A 20,083-nucleotide genomic window follows, 5' to 3' on the forward strand; every position below is an offset into this window, starting at 1 on the left:
GTCTTCTCCTCTCTCTGGCTCACACCCCTGCCTGCCTCTCATCTTCCCCCCTCCCACCCCTCAAGGTTCAGATACTTCATGTGAAATCACCTGGATGGGCTCCAACTGTCAGGGCCCCCCATTCCGTACCCCCTTCTCCCAGGAAGATTTACAGCCCCAACTCGGCATCTTCTGCATTCCCCCCAAGCCCTGGGCCAGTTCTTTTCATTACCTGATGATTATCTGGGGGCCCTGGCATTTCCCCCTGCCTCCCACCCTCTACCCAGCAGGCAGTGAACAGCACAGGGAGAAAGGAGAAGGGATTGCTCTTGGGACCAGATGCAAGGACACGGAGACCCTCCCCCTGTGCCGCCCTTCTTTCCCTCAAGCAGATGCACATCTGGGAAAATCCCAGCTTGAGGCAGGGGAAGACAGCTTAGGACTGTTGGAGCAGACATAAATCAAACACCCAGATGCCCCTCCCCTACTGTTCTGTCATTACAGCCATCCTTCCAATTCCTGCCTGTCTCCTTTGCCTCTAGGCATCCTGGCTCTGTAGTCTTGACTGGGGCCACTCATCCACTACCCAGCGTAGTGCCAGGCACAAAGGAGGTGCTCAGTTAATGCCCTTGGTCCATGTCTAATAGAGAAGCACTATGTCAATGTGGTGTTTAGGTGTTTCTCAGGTGGCAATTCTTTCTGAGATCTGGAGCAATTCTGTCTGCTCTAATTCCAATATTATGTCTTAGTATATAATTAGTATAGACTCTACTTCCTAGGGTCTTGCCTCTACCCTTCTCCTCCCCTCTCTCGCCTCCACCCCAGTCTTTCTTTCATCTCGTTTAGGTTGTAGAGGATTAGCAGCCCTATTGAGTAAAGGCAGCCATGCCCCTTTCCCTTGAGACCAGTGGCTTCTTGAGCTGATCACTGGTCCATTCGGCCCTCAATCTCTATGCCGACCCCACCTGTTCTGTCCCTGGGAGTCCAGTCTCGTCTGTTTGAAGATTGACGTCAGGAAAGGAGGAGAGACCTTCCTTTGGTCACCTGTTTCAGGGTCTTGGAATCCCTACTGTTTGAATATCTCCATTCCAGAGAGCAGGAAACTCTGTAGGCAGGGACTATATCTTTTTCATCTTTATTTCCTCCATCACAATAATCAATGAGTATTCAGTTAACATATGCTGTGAATGCTGAAATGACTCTCTTAGGAGATCTCCCACAGTGAAGCCTAAACCACCTCCCTTTTAATTTTATCTCTGGGGTGAGGGAAAATGTGGGTGGGGGGGTGAGAATTGGGGGATGGTGGTAGAGGAACCCAGTAGGGGTGTTTTGAGAGACATTGGGGGCCTGGTGCGTCTATCCTTGTTGAAAGGGCTCCTGACTGGAGATTCTTTATCTGGACTTGGGACTGACCTTCACATTTTATTTTATTTTTTATCTTATTTATTTATTTTTTGAGACAGAATCTCCCTCTGTCACCCAGGCTGGAGTGCAGTGGTGCAATCTCGGCTCACTGCAACCTCCACCTTCCAGGTTCAAGTGATTCTCATGCCTCAGCCTCCCCAGTAGCTGGGATTACAGGCATAATCCACACCTGGATAATTTTTGTATTTTTAGTAGAGACAAGGTTTTGCCATGTTGGCCAGGCTGGTCTCGAACTCCTGGCTTCAAGTGATCTGCCCACCTCAGCCTCCCAAAGTGCTGGGATTACAGGTGTGAACCACCATACCTGGCCCCGACTCCCGTATTTTCACAGGCAAGGCACCAACCCCTTCCCAGCCTCTCCTTCAACCAATCAGGACCTCTTCCATATCCCCTTGACACACATACTTACTTCAAAATCCATTTCCTGGCCAGGAGCAGTAACTGTAATCCCAGCACTTTGGGAGGCTGAGGCGGGTGGATCACCTGAGGTTAGGAGTTTGAGACCAGCCTGGCCAACATGAAGAAACCCCATCTCTACTAAAGATACAAAAATTAGTTGGGTGTGATGGCTCACGCCCGTAGTCCCAGCTACTTGGTAGGCAGAGGCAGGAGATTCACCTGAACCCAGGAGGCAGAGGTTGCAGTAAGCCAAGATTGTGCCACTGCACTCCAGCCTGGGTGACAGAGTGAGACTTTGTCTTAAAAAAAAAATCCATTTTCTGTTGCCCAGTCTCCAACCCAAGCTCCATTTAAGCCTCCACTCCACGGTCTCCGAACTGGGTGTCACTGCTTCTCCCATTGCCTGTCTCCAGCTTTCTTCCTGTATTCTGGGCTATGCTACCTCCTTCACACTGTTCCTCCCCTTTCCTAAACCCCCCATCGAAAGTTCTACTACTTCCAGCCTCCTTGGGGTCCCACTTCCTGCCCTCTCCCCACACCAGAAAAAGACCATGGATAAGGGATTCCTCATGGTTATGGAGTTGGTAAGGTAACTGAGACAGCCAGAGAGGAAGAAGGCTGAGCAGACTGGGCCTGGAGTGGTGCCAGTGTAGAACCCCTGAAGGCTTTGAGCAGAGAGCATTCCATGGTGCCAGGGCAGAGCTCTGGATTGAGGAGTGCAGACTAGAGGCCTTATGGGCCTGAGGAGGGTGGGTTAGTTTGCTGGGGGTGGAGTGATTTGTGGGCCTACATTCCATTCTACTCCAAGCCAGAAGACTTCAGTAGAGCTGGTCCTAGGAACATATAAGCTAGGGGAGGTTATTTCCTAGCCTTCCTCCTCCAGCATGCTTCCCTCCTTTTTGCATGCTCCTATTCCTGGCCTTTCTCTTCTGGCCTGGTTTATTTATTTAGGGCTTGCTTTATTTATCTTTGTCTTTCCCACAGGGCCCAGCACATGGTATGTGCACAGACATGTTGTTTGAATGAATGAAAATTTTCCCACCTGGGTCTGCTGCCTCCTTCGTGTTTTACCACCTGGTGTCACTTCAGATTCTGAAACTATCTGTGGCTTATCTACTTAGGGAGGACACTGATGTGGACATTGCAGAATATCAGCTCCAGTTTGATAAGGTGGTGCACAATGATGACAGAGAGGACTTTGAGGGTTTTCTTCCTAGGTGCTCAAGTAGCTAAATAAATAATAATAATAATAATAAAATACGATAAAAAACAAGCAGTGGTAGAAATTACAGGTTAGCTATAGGAGGAAAGATTACCAAATTCCTTTGGGGTGTGGCTGCTAGTGGTCTTTAAGACACTGAAGGAAGGCTTGTCTCAGGTCTCAAGTATATTGCAAATGAGCCAGCACTAAATAAACCTTGAAACCTGATGGCTCTGTTCCCTCTCTTGGAATCTATCAATTTTATATACATGATAGGCATATTTATTGATTGATAAAGGCTTAGTGGAGAAGCCTGAAATAGGATTGGCTTCCTTGGTCTCCAAGAGGCAGTTTCCTTCTATCACAAAACATGTTTAAAGCTCTTTAATTTTGAAGGTCCTTGGAGTCTTAAATTGTTCCCCACCTCCCACACACATACACTTTCGGCAATACCCCAATACCAGAAACCTGGACAACACCTATCCGTGTGTGACACCTGAGTTACTGACTGTATGTGGCAATTTTTAAATTCTAGGTTCACTTTCTCTTGCCGTCCAGTGCTTTTGGAAAACATCTCTATTATCAGTTAACATGTGAGTCTCCAAAAGGCAGACTCATTCCAATCTTAGTTTAAGCAAAATCATGTAGGAAACCCAATTTCCTTTAAAAAGTATATTCCAAGTTAATAAAAATAATTTTTGATTATATTCTTTTGGTTTATCTTTGTCACTTTTTTTTTGAGACAGGATCTCACTCTGTTGTTTGTGCTGGAGTGCAGCGGTGTGATCATGGCTCCCTGCTGCCTCTAACTCCTGGGCTTAAGCAATTTCTCTGCCTTAGCCTCCTGAATAGCGGGGACCGCAGATGCATGCCACCATGCCTGGCTAATTTTTTGGAGGGGTATTTTTGTAGCAAGGAGGTCTTGCTATGTTGCCCAGGCTGGTCTTAAACTCCTGGCCTTAAGCAGTCCTCCTGCCTTGACCTCTCAAAGTGCTAGGATTACAGGTGTGAGCCACTGTGTCTGGTCTTTCTTCTTTTATAATCACAGAAATCACAAGGCAGATGAGGGAATAGAAAGAACCAGGGAATGAGGATAAGGAATGTACCCTAAAAAGCATGTTGTCAGAGGCTCTTTGTGGTAGGTTATGACATAATGAGCAAGAGTGAGGCAGGTGGGTCCCAGTTGGAGCAGTCATATTGATCTATATGGATAAGAACTCAGGACTTTGAGATATAATACAGCCTTCATTTAACTCAGATGATCTGATGTCTTTCCTACAACAAAATAAATTAACTGTCTAAGGGCGATGGTGGGGGTATGGAGCATCTGCCTAAGGCTATGAGAGGAATTCAGCAGAGCCTTGTAAGAGAGGATAGAGAGACAGCCAACCATTCACAGAGGAGGACAGAATGATACATTTGAAGGCATGAAGGAAGATAACCAGAGAGACAGCTGGCATTTCCTATGCTACCTGGTGTGTAGCGCATTATGATGGGTGTTGGGAGGAGATACATGGAAGAAGGAGCCATTCACAATGACCATTTACAATGGCTAGTCTAAGAGTAGAGACAGGATATAGTGATAGATAGGACCACTGGGTGGACTTCTACAGTCCATGCTTACAAGAAAATGAAGGATTTTGGGAAAGAAACAGAACCAAGTTTGGTAGCAAGGCTTCCTGGAAAAAATGAGTGTGGTTCAGGGTTCATCATTGTAGACAAAGGCCATCCTATGTTTCAGTCGCAGATTGGAAAGTAAGGTGGACAGGCAGATGGATTTCCTTCTACTGTTTTCTTGTGAGGACTCTTCTGAGGAGTGCTGGGTTGATACGATGCTGGGTTGAGAAAAGGGGAGTAGAGAATCAAAGAGGAAGAAGGGAGAGAAGAAATTGATTTTTGCTGTTCAATGTATCACATAATTTTTTTTTTTTTTTGAGAGGGAGTGGAATGGAGCGATCTTGGCTCGCTGCAACCTAGGCCTCACTTTTTAAATCTCTAAATCTTTTTTTTTTTTTTTTTTGAGACGAAGTCTCGCTCTGTCACCCAGGCTGGAGTGCCATGGCTTGATCTCAGTTCACTGCAACCTCCGCCTCCTGGGTTCAAGTGATTCTCCTGCCTCAGCCTCCCAAGTAGCTGGGACTACAGGTGAGTGCCACCACGCCCGGCTAATTTTTTGTATTTTCAGTAAAGACGGGGTTTCACTGGGTTAGCCAGGATGGTCTCGATCTCCTGACCGCGTGATCCGACCACCTTGACCTCCCAAAGTTCTGGGATTACACAGGCGTGAGCCACTGTGCCCAGCCTAAATCTCTAATCTTTTACACCCTCCTTGGCTTTTCCCAGTTCTCACTGTGATTCTGTTTGGAGAATCTAAATCTGATTCATCCTGGTAGCCCATCTAGTTTCTGAAGAGCTCTAGAAGCAGAAGCCCAGGCTTTTCTGATTTGTCAAGTTGATATCTTTTTCTGGTGTGATAGAATTGTTAAGAATTTCCGAAATTGGATTCTAACTAAAACTAAACCTGTGAATGTGTCAAATCTTGAATGAAGAGACTCGGATTTGACTCTGCCATCTCTGAAGTTGTTCCAGAGAGACTCAGAAAAGCCACCTTATTCACAACCATTCCGAAATGACACTGGATAATAGGAAGATTACATAGCCTCTAGAGAAGCTTTGGCTGTCTGATTATTTACCCAAATCATAGCACAATGGTACTAGTGTAGTGTCTGCATGTAACTGGGACTGCATAATATGGAGGGAAGAAAGCAAAACTATTTTGGTTTGTATCTAGATGAATTTTGTCTACATCTGGATAGATTTTGTCTACATGATTTTGGTGTACATTTGGCCTGCAGCGGTTTGGTCTACATTGGAATGGGTTTCTGGGAATTCGGCCTCTGCCCAGCTAGAATGAGATTTAAGAGTTGCAGTGCTGGGTTGGTAGGGTAGGCAGGTGAATTGGAGGAGGCAGCTGTGTTTCCCCTTGGTCTCCTGAGCAGTTTGGGGGCTGTCATAATTTTCAAGTTCAAGACTTGGTTGAGCTAGTAATATTTATTGCAGAATTTTAATTTCTAGCTTAGTGTGTGAACATAAAACAGTTTCTACCCTAAGGAGTTTTAATTTTAGATAGGGAGACAAAATATTCTCTCAAGTATCATTCAGACAGAATGCAGGATGCAGAAAGTTCACAGGTGTGGGAAGATGCCTGGTAAGGAGTCAGTTTGCTCAGGTCATTCTCAGAAGACTCCTGGGAGATAAGCTTGGACATTTATTTTCTTTAGTACGAGCTAGATTTGGTTGCTTCAGCTTTCTTTCCAACCTTTTAGGGAAGCCATCTCAACTTCTCTTTCCTTACGGAGAGGTAACACACTTATTACTACTGGTATTGTTTCTATTTTCCTTTTCAGCACAGACCAAGACTGAGAATTATTATTATTATATTTTGGTATTTAGATTTGTATTAGAATCTGTAGTAAACATTTAACTGGATCTATATAGTTGAGCAAACTGGATTTACTGGTTCAAAGCATATGTAGAGTTTATTTGTCTTTATTCTTTTGTTTTTGATGGAAGGCATGGAAGGAAGGCCTAAGTGAGATTTGCTTTATTGGCTCATAGCCCAAGCTTCATACCATCATGAAGATGTAGGTTGAACTGATGTTTCCCAGGGAAACCAAATCCCCATATGGAGCAATTACCCCCTCCTCCGTGAGGGTTTCTCAGACTGGCCTGAGGTGCAGGGAAGATACTCCCTAACCTTGCCAACACCGAAAAATGAAGCCCTTCCTGCTCACATCTTCTGTCAACTATGTCATCTGGGATCTTGGAATGCCCTTGCCTCTGATATAAACACTTTACTGTGTATTTCTGATTGAGGATTATGCTTTCCAGTCCGTGGCTTATATATATTTTACTTATTTTGAGGAGTGGGGAAGTAGCAGAAAATCTCTTAAATGTAAGCTCCCAAAGAGGGGAATTCTTTATTTGCTACCATTTGTCTTGCATTGTGTGTGAGTGTGTGGTGATGTGGTGGTTGTGGTGGTGGTAATAATTTAGGGGAAAAAAGACATTGCTTTTGCTTGAATTCCTTTGCAAAAGGAATCATTTTGGTGCTGGAATTTTCTAATTTGGAATTTGTCTTTGTATTCACTTACACTTAGTTTAAATCTGATTTTCAGTAGTTTGAATCCAGCCTTTGTTACTTAGAAACTTTTAGTGGTATCCACCTGAGGGAAACACCAAACCACATAGAGGTCATCCAATTTCTCACTATAGACCCAACCCTAAACAGAATCTATCTGTGAATTTATTTATAGACAGTACAGGAAAAATGGTGGTAAACAGAGAAAATTCTTTTTTCTGAGAGCTTACAATATAAGAGTACTTCATGGACACTTCCACATCCTCCCAAAACAAATGAAAACCCTATTCTAAACAATATTCAACCATTTGATTATTGGAGCACCCCTCCTTTCTGCAGTCTAAGCTGAGATTTCTTTATTGCAGTTTGAGTATCACACCAGGTTGCCTAATGCCAAAGTATTAGGTGACTTATTTTCACAATTAAGTAAAGCAACGAAAGTAATAAAACTGTATTGTTTGTCAGTTTGGTCATTGGACATCAAGGGGAATGACACGGGAGCCAATAGTAAGTGTCGCAGATAACATCTTTTGTCCCAGCCAGTTTGGGTTACTATCTTTACATTTTCACTTTGTGGTATGGAAGAGACTTGGACCTGCATTCTCGTTTCATTATCTCTGATGTCCCCACATTGGGCTGTAGATCATGGGGTGCTTCCTTGACTGTGGCCAGTTAACTTTGTACCTCAGGCTTCAGCTGGGGAAGGACAGGCAAGCTGAAAGCATCATCAGGCAGGAGCTGTGCTACTTCGCTGCACCTAACCATCTACCACTGCTACCCTTTTCCCTAACCAAGGAAATGCCAAACCAAGGCGTTTTCCCAGTGCAAAGTTCTAGGCCAGTGAGTTATGCCATTCTGTCCTAAAACCTCCTGTGCAAGAGACTCATATTCACTGCCGACTAATCCAAAGGAAGGGGGAGGAGAGGATGTCAGTCTGATGGAGGAGGCTGGACACATAATCAAGGCACAGACACTGGCAGTGCAGCAAGGAAAGAATTTAGGAGCAAATGGACAGAATTCTGGACAGTAATGAGGGGATGAGAGCAGGCAAAGAGGGCATAGCGGAAAGGTCAGATATCCGTAGGTGTGGTTAGAGATGCTTCCTGAAGAAGGGGCATGTTGAACAGTTTGGAAAAAGGGTGTTCGAGGCAGAGAGGGACTGTCCATGTGATGGTTGAGGCGATGATAGCAAGATGTTCATATATGGGGAAAGATTTGTTCTGTTTCAGCAAAGAGCCACAGGAAAGGTTAATAATAAGAGTAAGGTTTAGAGGAACAATGAAAAGAAAGATCTGGAAATACTATCTTAAAAGTTTGGATTTAACAGAGAGCAGAAAACTGCAGGTCTGGTAGGAAGAAGGTACAGGGTGTGTGTGTGTGTGTGTGTGTGTGTGTGTGTGTGTGTGTGTTGCTTTCAATCCTTGAAGAAAGTGTCATTTTCCAGAAGGAGGGTAGAGGGCACTCACACTTCAGTTATCTGCTGCAATGCAGCAATCGCGGTGAATGTGATTTAGGGCTGTAGCCTGCTTCAGAGAAGAGCAGCACTCTCTGATGGTTGCTGGGGTGAATCTGAGTGAAATCTGTGAGGATCTCATTGTTTAGAGTTACCAATGTTAAAGGCCAGGAAGGTGGATCAGGGAGTATAGCGGGAGGTTGGGATGCAGTCTTTGCAAACTGTAGGAATCTACTGGATAGAGTTCTGGTGGGAAAAATGGCATGTTGGCTAGGTTGAATTCAGGCCTAGGATAATGATCCACATATATCTGAAACCAGTGATTTCAGCTGGGATTCCTTAGGTTTAATCCAAATTTTCATGCAACGCCTCTGAATAAAGTCAGGATCCTTTGAGGCCGCTTTGTCAATCCCCTTGTCTTTGGCCATATCTGGGGCATTCTCCCCCTGGAAACTGAAATGGAAAAGTAATTTATCTTCTTCGTGGGTTTTCCTATACTGATAGCATGTTGAGAAAACCCATTATTTCTTATCTCAAGTTCATATCCTTTAATAACCTTAAAAAAGAACGAGGCAATCTAAAAACAGAAAGGCTAAGAGATCAGTATTGATGCCACATATCCATTGGTCTTTATGCTTTTTCCATGAATGATTAATAAATATTAGAAATGCTCTAGTTGTCATGAGCTCAGAGCTAGACGTGGACATGGGGCATGTCCTAATACCTGTTTTTGATATTCTGCTAAATAAGGCCTCTGGCTGTCAAGAACAACCAAACCAGACCGAGCAACCTCACGTAGCTCAAGTCCTTCTCCCCAGTATCACCATGAATTGTTAGCTCTGGAATGGGATTAATAATGTTTTAGAATGACTGACAAGTTGACATTTTTCTGGTACTGGGTTCTCCTGAGTTAAGGATCAGGGATTGCCATTCTCTGGCAAACATCCCCCCACAGTCTACTCCTGATTGGCAGCCAAGTCTGGGGAGCAAATGGCCAAGTGAATTAGAAAGCTTAAAAGCTGTTTTGTTAAACCATCCTCATTAAACTGGCACCGTCTGCCTTCCTACTCTCCTTTGTCCCAGTTGGGGCTGTTCTTTGTGACAGATGTTTCCTAACGGTGTGTGCCGGTAGCATCTGGAAGCCTTAGGTGACTGCTGAGGTTTGGGAAGGCCAAATCTGGAGGTATGTAGATTGTCAGGGAAATTGCAACCATTTTCCTGCCATTGGGCTACCATAAAAAAAAAAACACCGGCTTCCCTTCCCAACACCCCATTTTCCTTTGGCCAGTGAAAATCAAGCTTTCATTTCCTTCTCTAGCACTTCCTAACCTGCACTGAAGATGGTTTTTTTCTTCTCAAGAATGAGGTAGTGAGTAGGCAAGATTTGAAATATGATGAAAGAACAGTGTGATGGAAGAAGTCTCAGAGGGGTTACTTATATTTGGCATTTAGAGATCTTTTATCCTGTATTTTTCACTAAAAACCAAGCAAAAGGCAATGGATTAAAGTTGTGGGAGTAGGAATTATAATTAGATGTAAAATTGTGTCTATGAACTATTGGAATAGTTACGGGGATGCTTTGGAATCTCCTTTCTTGGCATCTAAAAAGATTGTCTGGAGACATTTTGGCACCTGATTGGATTAGAATTTTAGCAGGAAATGGTTTAGATGGAACTTCCAGATTTAATGATTTCTCTCTTCCAGCTCTGGTCCATCAGTGTCTATATGCGAGGAAAGAGAAGGCATTGGCAGGGGATGACCTGGGCATAAGGGTAAGTAAGAACTGGTTCAAATCCTCTTTTAATAGCCATGCCCTTAGACTCCTTGTTCTTTATGGAGACTGGGTGCCACAGTAGGAAGAACATGGGCTTTGAATTCATGAAGAGCCATGTTCAAATTCTAACTCTTCTGTTTACTGGCTATATGATCTGGAAAAAGTTATTTAACCTCTGTTAATCTTCAAGATCGAATAATAATACTTCTCTCATTGGGTATATAGGGGTTAAATGAAACAGCATAGGAACCTTGCTTGCAACTCAACACATTCTGGTTCCTTTCACCTCTCTTTCCACGTAACCCTAATTTTGGCACGTAATTCTATCCCTGGTATGCCATTTGCCAGATATTTTGCTCTGTCTCCAGCCTCTGCACGTCTTCCCTAATGCTTCTTAGCGTTCAAGCCTAGAGCTCTGATTTATTAATTTGTGTTAGTCCCACAAAATGGCAATAACAGTATGTACTTTTTATAACCATACTAACATGAGTCAAGGCTGTAGTTTCTTTCCAGGCATTTTTACTTGCTGACAATTTTGGTTGTAAATCAAAGACAAAGGAGTTCAATCTTCCTACCCACCTCTCTGATCTAAAGTTCTTGATTCAGGGCTAGATCATTCTGGATAGGATTTCCTTCCAATCAAAAAATGATGGCAAGTTTGTTTATAAAGATCATTGAGAGAAGAAAAATCCATAACCTTTACTGTTGGAACATTCTTGTTTTCCTCCTAACCTTTTAATTTGAAAAATATTAACCTACAGAAAAGTTGTAAAATAGTATAATTAATACCCATTCATTTTTCACCAAGATTGGCCAGTTACTAATATTTTGCCACATTTGTGTGCTCTACCCTTCTGTCTCATATATACATATATGTATATATGCACACATATATAAAACAGTGCCTATTCAAATTTTGCTAATTGTCTAATAATTTTTTTTTGAGACAGGGTCTCACTCTATTGCCCACGCTGGAGTGCAGTGGCATGATCACAGCTCACTGCAGCCTCTACCTCCTGGGCTCTGGTGAACCTCCTGCCTCAGCCTCCCAAGTAACTGGGACTACGGGCACATGCCACCATGTCAGACTAAATTTTTTATTTTTGTAGAGGCAGGGTTTCACCATCTTGCCTAGGCTGGTCTCAGACTCCTGGGCTCAAGTGATTAGCCCTCCTCGGCCTCACAAACTGCTAAGACTACAGGTGTGAGCCACTGCGCTGGCCGAATAATTTTTTTCTAGTAAAATGTTTCTTCCTAGTCTGATCCAATTCAAGTTTGTGCACTGTATTTTGTTATCATGCCTCTTTATTCTCCTTTAATCTGGAATCATTCCTTAGCCTGTTGTTCATAGCTTTCACAGTTTTGAAGAGTACCAGTCAGTTGTTTTGTAGAAAGTCACTGGGTCCGAATTTGACGGATTGTTTTCATCATTAGTTCAGATTAGGCGTTTCTGGCACTTTTGGATTAGGTAAGAACACTTTTAAAGACAGTGCCATGTAGACAGGGAACATGTCTTTCCCCTCCTGTTGTGTTCTTAGCATCAAGCACAGCGATTGGCATATAGTAGGTGCTTAATACTTACTGAATGAATGACCTAAAACTTTCAGTGCCATGTAGGTCCCTTATTTTTCTACCTGAAGAGAGGGAGAAGAGCAGCCTTCTCCTAAATCCTAGTTTCATTTTTATTATAAATCTTTGGGCTGAAAAGGGTAACCCAAGACTTCTTTAATGAGACCACAGAGAAGGAGTATGAGGGAGGGACTATGGCGTGAGGGAAGCCATGGAGTTTCTGTTTACCTGAGGCGGGCGGTGGTGGTGTTCATACTGCGTAGGGACAGGAGGATGAACGAGGTGGTCCTCAGATGGAAAGAAAAATAGCACACAGAATCATAGAGTACCTGGCCTGTTTCCTTACTGAGAAAAATTAGTCATTTAGGTTTCCAGATTTGACCATACTTCCCTCTCCTAGCCCCCATTTGAATCCTAAGAATGCCATAGTGAAAATTGATTTCTGGCCCTCCTCCTCTCCCAGAGGGGACAACTCCATAATTCTCTCTTTCTCCACTCTCCATCCCCCTGCCCTCACCACACACAAGTGTGTATTTTCTAGCATTTATAAACGGTGGTTGGGCGGCCATTCTCTCCAGATTATTTATTGTTGAGAAAATCTATAACTCCTTGGACTTCTCATTTTGATGTAGAAGCTTTCATCCCTGTCGCCTGGGGGAAGTGAGGTTATGAGAGGTACTCTCTGCCTCTCAAAAATGTGTTTTCAGGCTTCCCTCTGGGGCCCTTTCTCTCCCTAGCTCTGATCATCTCAGACATTTCTGACAATCCTTGCTGAGGCATCCAGGCCTTGGGACTGAATTCGTCTATTTAATTTTGCAAGGCTGGTGAGTGCATGATTCACACTGTTCCTGCCCCTTTTCTGAGAATCTACCTGCCTTTGTCTTTGCAGTCCTTAATTTCACCAGTTTCTGGGAAAAAGTACCCTTCATCTCCATATCAGCTCTTGGTTACCCAGAAAAATGGAGGAGATAATCCAAAATACTGAATGAGACAAAGATTATTGTTTTTTTAAGTGATTGAATCCTGGCTAAAGATAATCCATAAAGTGAACATCCTGGATGAAAGTAATCCATCATGTTAATCTCCCATGGGTTGGTGTATAGCATCTGGAGAGGGAGGCCGGTGTGAGAGGGCCTCAGCTTGTTTAGCTCTCACTTTGTTGTCAGAACCATGAGATGTCTGTGGAGAACTCTGCAGAACCCATTTCTGTGCTGTATTTTCAAACTCTGGAGGAGGCCTGTTCCCTAGTTTGAGAACCAAATACTTAGTTCAAAGAACATGACAATCAGTAGCCAATATGCAAAACTGCCACTTCATCTAGGGTTTCCATGATTCCCAGTGTGAAAGTCAAAGTCCTCACAGTGACTCTATGGCCCTCCATGAATGATCCGGCCTCCTGAATCTTCTCTGACCTCATCCCCTCCTACTTCTTCCTATCTCACTCTGTGCCAACCCAAGATGGTCAGGTGCCGTTCCACACCCATCAGGATGGCTATTATTAAAAAAACAGAAAATAGCAAGTGTTGGCGAGAATGTGGAGAAATTGGAACCTTTGTGTACTGCTGGTTGGCAGGTAAAATGGTGCAGCCACCGTGGAAAACAGTAAACTGGCAATTCCTAAAAAAAACACAAAAACTTAGAATTACTATATGACCCAGAAATTCCACTTCTGGGAGTATATCCAAAAGAAATGAAAGCAGGGACTCAAATTGATATATGTACACCCACGTTCATAGTAACATTATTCACAGTAGCCAAAAGGTGGCGGCAACCCAAGTGTCTATTGATAGACAAATGGATAAACAAAATGTAGTATATACATAGAGAGAAATATTAGTCACTCTAAAAAAGAAAGAAAATTCTAATACATGCTACAACATGGATACTCTTGAAGACTTTATGCTAAATAAAATAAGCTAGACACAAGCAGACAAATATTGTATGATTCTACTTATATGAGGTACCCAGAATAGTCAAATTCATAGAGACAGAAAATAAAGTGGTAGTTTCTGAGGAATGGGAGCAGGAGGGAATGGGAATTTAATGTTTAATGGACACAGAGTTTTAGTTGGGGAAGATGACAAAGGTCTGGAGGTGGATGGTGATGATGATTGACCCTCATGTGAATGTATTTAATGCTGTATTTATTTATTTATTTATTTATGAGACGGAGTCTCACTCTGTTGCCCAGGCTGGAGTGCAGTGGCATGATCTCGGCTCACTGCAACCTTCGCCTCCTGGGTTCAAGCAATTCTTCGGCCTCAGCCTCCCAAGTAGCCGGGACTATAGGTGCCCACCGCCACGCCCAGCTAATTTTTGTATTTTTAGTAGAGACGAGGTTTCACCATATTGGCCAGGATGGTCTCGATCTCTTGACCTTGTGATCCACTTGCCTTGGCCTCCCAAGGTGCTGGGATTACAAGCGTGAGTCACCGTGCCCGGCCTTTTATATTTTTATTTCTTTAGAGACAAGGTCTTGCTCTATCACCAGGCTGGAGTGCAGTGGCATGATCACAGTTCACTGCAGCCTTGACCTCCCAAGGCTCAGGTTATTCTCCCACTTCAGACTGCTGCGTAGCTGGGATTACAGGTGCTTGCCACCACATCTGGCTAATTTTTCTATTTTTGTAGAGACGGAGTTTTGCCATGTTTGCCCAGGCCGGTCTCGAACTCCTGGTCTCAGAAGATCTGCCCACCTTGGCCTCCCAAAGTGCTGGGATTACAGGTGTGAGCCACCATGCCTGGCCTAAGGCCACATTTACAGTCAAAATGGTAAATGTTATGTTATGTACATTTTACCACAATAAACAATGGCCAGAGTCTTTATATTTTCACTTCTCAGAGATCTGCACCATTGCTTTTTCCTGCACCTGCTCCTTGCTGCTGGTGAAGTGTCATCTCAGCGAGGCCTTCTTGGACCACTTGTTTTAAAATCTCAACTCCCATCCTGAGCATATCCTAACCTTTACTTGCTTTACTTTTCTCTACAGCACAAACCACAATCTAACACAATATATATTCTTTTTTTTTTTTTGAGATGGAGTCTCGCTGTGTTGCCCAGGCTGGATTGCAGTGGTGCGATCTTGGCTCACTGCAAGCTCTGCCTCCTGGGTTCATGCCACTCTCCTGCCTCAGCCTCCCGAGTAGCTGGGACTACAGGCACCCACCACCACACCTGGCTAATTTTTTTGTATTTTTAGTAGAGACGGGGTTTCACTGTGTTAGCCAGGATGGTCTCGATCTCCTGACCTCGTGATCCACCCGCCTTGGCCTCCCAAAGTGCTGGGATTACAGGCGTGAGCCACCGCGCCCAGCCTAACACAATATGTATTCTTACTACTTGTTTATCATTTGCCTCTTCTTGCTGGAATGTGAGTGACTTAAGTGGAGGGATTTTTTTTGTGTGTGTGTTTTAATTGCTGTATCCCCAGTGCTGAATAGTTGAGGACCAGTAAATATTTGTTGAATGAATGAGGAACTGTGACTAGACATAGACTTCTAGAGAAGGCATACACAGAAAGATAATATGAGAAGATTCTGTTTTTCGTTTATCCTTAACTGATTTCTTCTAGACCTTGGATATATAACTCAGACCCCGTGTTCATGATGGCTTTTATACAGTTTACCTTTTCTTATGTGTTTTGAACTGTTTCCAATTTAGAACTGTTAGTGCACTGCATATGCCATGGTTATTATTATTTAAAGTGGTCGCCTTGAACACAAAGCCTCTACTCTTGTATTTCTGATTGCCTCCAACCATAATTGCAGAGGTGCTTGAGTCAGGGCTTTGGAAACTCTGGGAAAGCTTAGATATCCAGAAACCTTTACTTTTTTTTTTTTTTTTTTTTTTTTGAGACATTGGTTTGATTGGTTCCAGAGTTTTCATTCTCCAGAAATTTTAAGGAGGAGCAAAGTTATATAATTTGGGATCAAGAAAGGAGTTGTATTTACATGCAAAGACATTGATATCATCTCTAGGAGATGTTGCATTTTAAAGTCCACTTCTTGGAAACTTTGAGACCTGAAGTAATTATGTAGCAGCTCCATAGCTTTCCTCTCATGAATGTTTATCAAGTTTCTAGAAGAGCAGTTTGTGTCCACATTCTATTTGAAGTTGTTCGGCAGGAGCCATGAGGCCAAACTTCCGGATTGGCAGGGTTGTTAGCACCCAAGCAGGGGAACCAGTGGAACTTACTTTCTTGGAAAAATGTTTTGAAAAGGAAAGGTCCTGAGTGAGGGCAGTGCCCTTCTTAGAGACAAAGGAATGAACACAATGACCTCCAGGATGAAGGAGAGTGGGTGGGGTTGGCTGGGAAAACAAGACAGCCTTCAATTTAGTGGGTGGATTGTTGGATTCGACATGAGTTCTTCTTGGCTACTTGGGATGGAACTTTTGTTCTGGAGTTTGGAAAGAGCTCAGAGAATGAGAGAAACACAGGGAGGAGGAGGAAGGGAAGGAGAGAGCCAGGGGCATGATGGAATTCATACAAGCTGGCTTCATGTTCTCTGGCCTTTCTCTGTATTTCTTTAAGCACCTCCCCTGGGCCAAGCACCTCCTTCGGGAGAGACTGTTTCCTAATTAAACTGAGATCCACAGACCCAGGGCCCTTATTAGGAAATATCCTTAGGAAACACTCTTTAAATAGAAGATTGTGTGTGTTCTAGTCTCCTGTTCCCACCTCTATCTGGTCCTTTCTCTCTTTAAAAAAAAAAAAAAAAAAAAAAAAAAAAAAAAAAATCCTACTTCTAGGCATCCTAATCCTAACTGTTAATCAATACAGTTATGTGTTTATTTTCTCTGTCCTAAGTGTCTCTTTTGGTTGCTCGGTACAATTGAGTAGATCCTTGTCCTGGGTAACAAGGGTTGGTGGTGGGAGCATGGAATTCGGAAGGAACAGGTACACAGATCATGGCCCTGCCCTCTGGAGGCTTTTAGACTATAAAGGAATTTAAGGGACATACCCAGGACACCATCAGACAGAAAGGGAAAACTAATTTCGGCTGAGCATCAGGGTTAGCTGTCAGTGCTGATGAAATGGGAAGGAAGGTTGGGGATGGGGAAACCAGTCAGGATGGCACAGGGAAGGCTTCTAGAAGTGGGGGAAAGATTGTAGAATAGGATTGAGAAGAGCTAGAGAGTCAAGACCAGATAGAAAGGAGTGAGGAGGGCACCCCTCGGCCAGGCCAGTAACTGGTGCAGGCCAAAGTCTTGCTGCATGCAGGGTAAGTCACAATGTGAGGAGCTGAGTTAGGAGTGAGGTGATAGGCTTGAGGGTAGAGGTGGGCATGATTAGGAAGGGGCTCTGACAGCTGGTTTGAAGAACCCAGACTGAATATAAACCATTAGAATAATTGCAGATTATTGCACAGGGAAAGATATTCCTGAGAATTGCATTCAAGGAAGATGTTTCTCTTTATTGTTAGACACTGGGCTGCAGTTAGGCTTTCTCAGGATTCCCTATCATGTGCTTGCTTTTTCTTCTGTCAGTTTGGTTGTTTATTTGTTTGTTCTGCATGCTTCTGTTTGAGTCATGGGTTATGACTATTTAATTCCCATATGTTTTGTTCTTTAAGCTGCTTCCCTTGTATCTTCATTCTTTGTATGTCCAGTTTTATCTTCAGCAAAAGTGGGAAGGACCCAGGGACCATCCTGTGTGATAAAGTTGAGGGAATCAGAAGTGTCCTTTCACAACATTATCTCATGCAATTCCTTTGTGGAAGCTCGAGTGCACAGAACTGAGTTACTCACCAAGCCCTGTTCACAGCACGCCGGCATCATCAGTTCATGTGAGGCCCCTTTTTGCTTCCTTCTATCTTTCCCTTTCACCCCTCACCTCTATTTCTCATTTCCTTTTCTTGTGGGAGCTATCTGTTTCATATATTTAGTTAGTGCTCTTCCAATCTGTACTCTATATGTTTATTTAGAGACATTCAGCCATTCACCAAATATAAAGTGCCTGCTATGTGTTGAACAGAGTTGCAGGTGCTGAGAAGTTGTAGGTGCACAGTTGTAGGTGTTCACAGCAGTGAACAAAACAATCAAAACCTGCATTTGTGTTGCTTACGTTCTAGTGGGGTGACGTTCTAGTGGGATGAGATGATTGTGAACAAATAAATCAGTGGATATGTTAAATAGTGATAAGTGCTATGGAAACAAAAAATCAGGGCAGGGGATACGTTGTGTTGTGGGTGGTCAGGAGCAGATTGCCACTTTCTACAGGGTGATGTAAGAAAGCCTCATTGAAAAGATGTGGTGCACCAAATGCACGTTAAGGATCAGCCATGTGGACATCTAGGGCAGGAGCGGTTCAGATGTGGGCGGACAGCAAGTACAAAGGCCCTAAGGCAGGTCTTGCCTGGTATGTTAGGAGGCCAGAAGGGTCAGTTTAGGCCAATGGCCAGAGCAAAATGAGTGAGAAAAGAGAGAGAAACAGTAGGCTGGGAGGTAGCTGGGTCAGTGGCAAAACGTGTAAGACTTTGTGGACCACTGTAAGCACAGATCTTGGCTTATACTCTGAATAAGGAGGGAAACCAGGGGAAGGTTTTGAACAGAGGAATTACATGATCTGATTTACATTTTAAAATAGATCTATCTGTATCCCTAAAAAATATAGTGTCATTTTGATCGCTTTTTAATGTACATAAATGACATTGTGCTATATGGTTTATCCTGCTTTTACTTTTTCCACTAAACATTGTTTCTGAGCCTTATCTATGTTGCTGTATGGAAATCGACTTCATTATTTCTGACCGCTATGCTCATACAGTAGATTTTATTACATATTCACCTAGTAATAGATACTTGGGTTGCCTCCAACTTTTTACTACCACAAATGGTGCTGTGATAAATATCCTTATCTGGGCCTCTTTATGAACCCAGAGAGTTTTCCTGCGGTGTATACCTAGGAGTGGGATTGCTGGTTAGAGAGTGTGTGCACGTTTAATTCCATGAAGACTGTATCAGGATGGAGGCCCTCACCAGCAGTGAGTGATAGTTTGTATCTTCTCATTTATTTCTCATATTGATCCTGTAAGGCAAATATTATCATTTCCATTTTATGGATAAGAAAACTGAGGCTTAGAGAGATTAAGCAAGTTATCAAAATTTATATAGTTAAGTAGAAGAGCTATGGCTCCCCTCCAGAAAATTACTCAATATTCTTTACTCTTACTACTATACTACCCAGTACTGCCTCTTCCAGAAATAATATGAAGCAAATGTATGATTATTATTACTGTTCATGCTGTGTTCCTCTTTTTATCATTTCTTCCTTTTAGGGCTGGCTGGGCAGAAGACAGAATTCTTGAGGTCCAAGGAGCCACTAAAGGGAAACTGTGACCTCCCTCTCAATCGCTGTCCATTTTAGGAATTGGGGTGTTCAGGGAAACTTCTGTACAATCCCAACAAAGCAGTAGGGAAGGAGGGCAGCATGGCATAGGAGTTCACTTGAGTTTTGGCATCAGACAGTCTTTGTTCAAATCCTGGCACAACCGTTTGTTCTCTGTGTGACTTTGTACGAGTTCTTGGCTTATCTAAACCTCAGTTTTCTAATAAACACAATGAAGACAACAATGGGACTTGTCTCTTAGAATTGTTGTGAGGAAGCACAGGTAAAATACTTAATGTAGTGCCCATAATAAATGTTCAATAAATGTCAGTTATTATTTTTACTATAATATTTGAGCCTTATCCTTTTCTTTCTTTTTTTGGGGGGGGGGATGGAGTCTCACTGTCACCCAGGCTGGAGTGCAATGGCATGATCTTGGCTCACTGCAACCTCCACCTCCCAGGTTCAAATGATTCTCCTGCCTTAGCCTCCTGAGCAGCAGGGATTACAGGTGCCTGCCACCATGTCCGGCCAATTTTTTGTATTTTTTAGTAGAGATTGGGTTTCGCCATGTTGCCCAGGCTGGTCTTGAACTCCTGACCTTAGGTGATCCATCTGCCTTGGCCTTGCAAAGTGCTGGAATTACAGGCATGAGTCACTGTGCCTGGCTGAGCCTTGGCCTTTTCAATGCCTGCTCTAACTCAATAAGGCTAGGACCCTCCAAAGTGTTTACCAGTAGCAGGCCTGAGGGTATCTGACTAGAGTTCTCAGAGATTCAAGGTAAATTATATAGAATAAAACAGTTTTTATTTTC

The 20,083-nt window shown here is 43.3% G+C and overlaps 1 long non-coding RNA gene across 1 annotated transcript; it reads left to right on the forward strand.

Annotated features, from left to right (window-relative positions):
• The first annotated feature begins 5,218 nt into the window (after window positions 1-5,218).
• On the forward strand, window positions 5,219-19,506 carry LOC110740689. The gene is made up of 2 exons (XR_002515655.2): window positions 5,219-10,370; window positions 19,220-19,506. It is a non-coding gene; the product is annotated as an uncharacterized LOC110740689 (long non-coding RNA).
• Window positions 19,507-20,083: the final 577 nt, after the last annotated feature.

This window comes from Papio anubis, chromosome 9 (assembly GCF_008728515.1).
Source record: "Papio anubis isolate 15944 chromosome 9, Panubis1.0, whole genome shotgun sequence".
Lineage (NCBI taxonomy): Eukaryota > Metazoa > Chordata > Mammalia > Primates > Cercopithecidae > Papio > Papio anubis.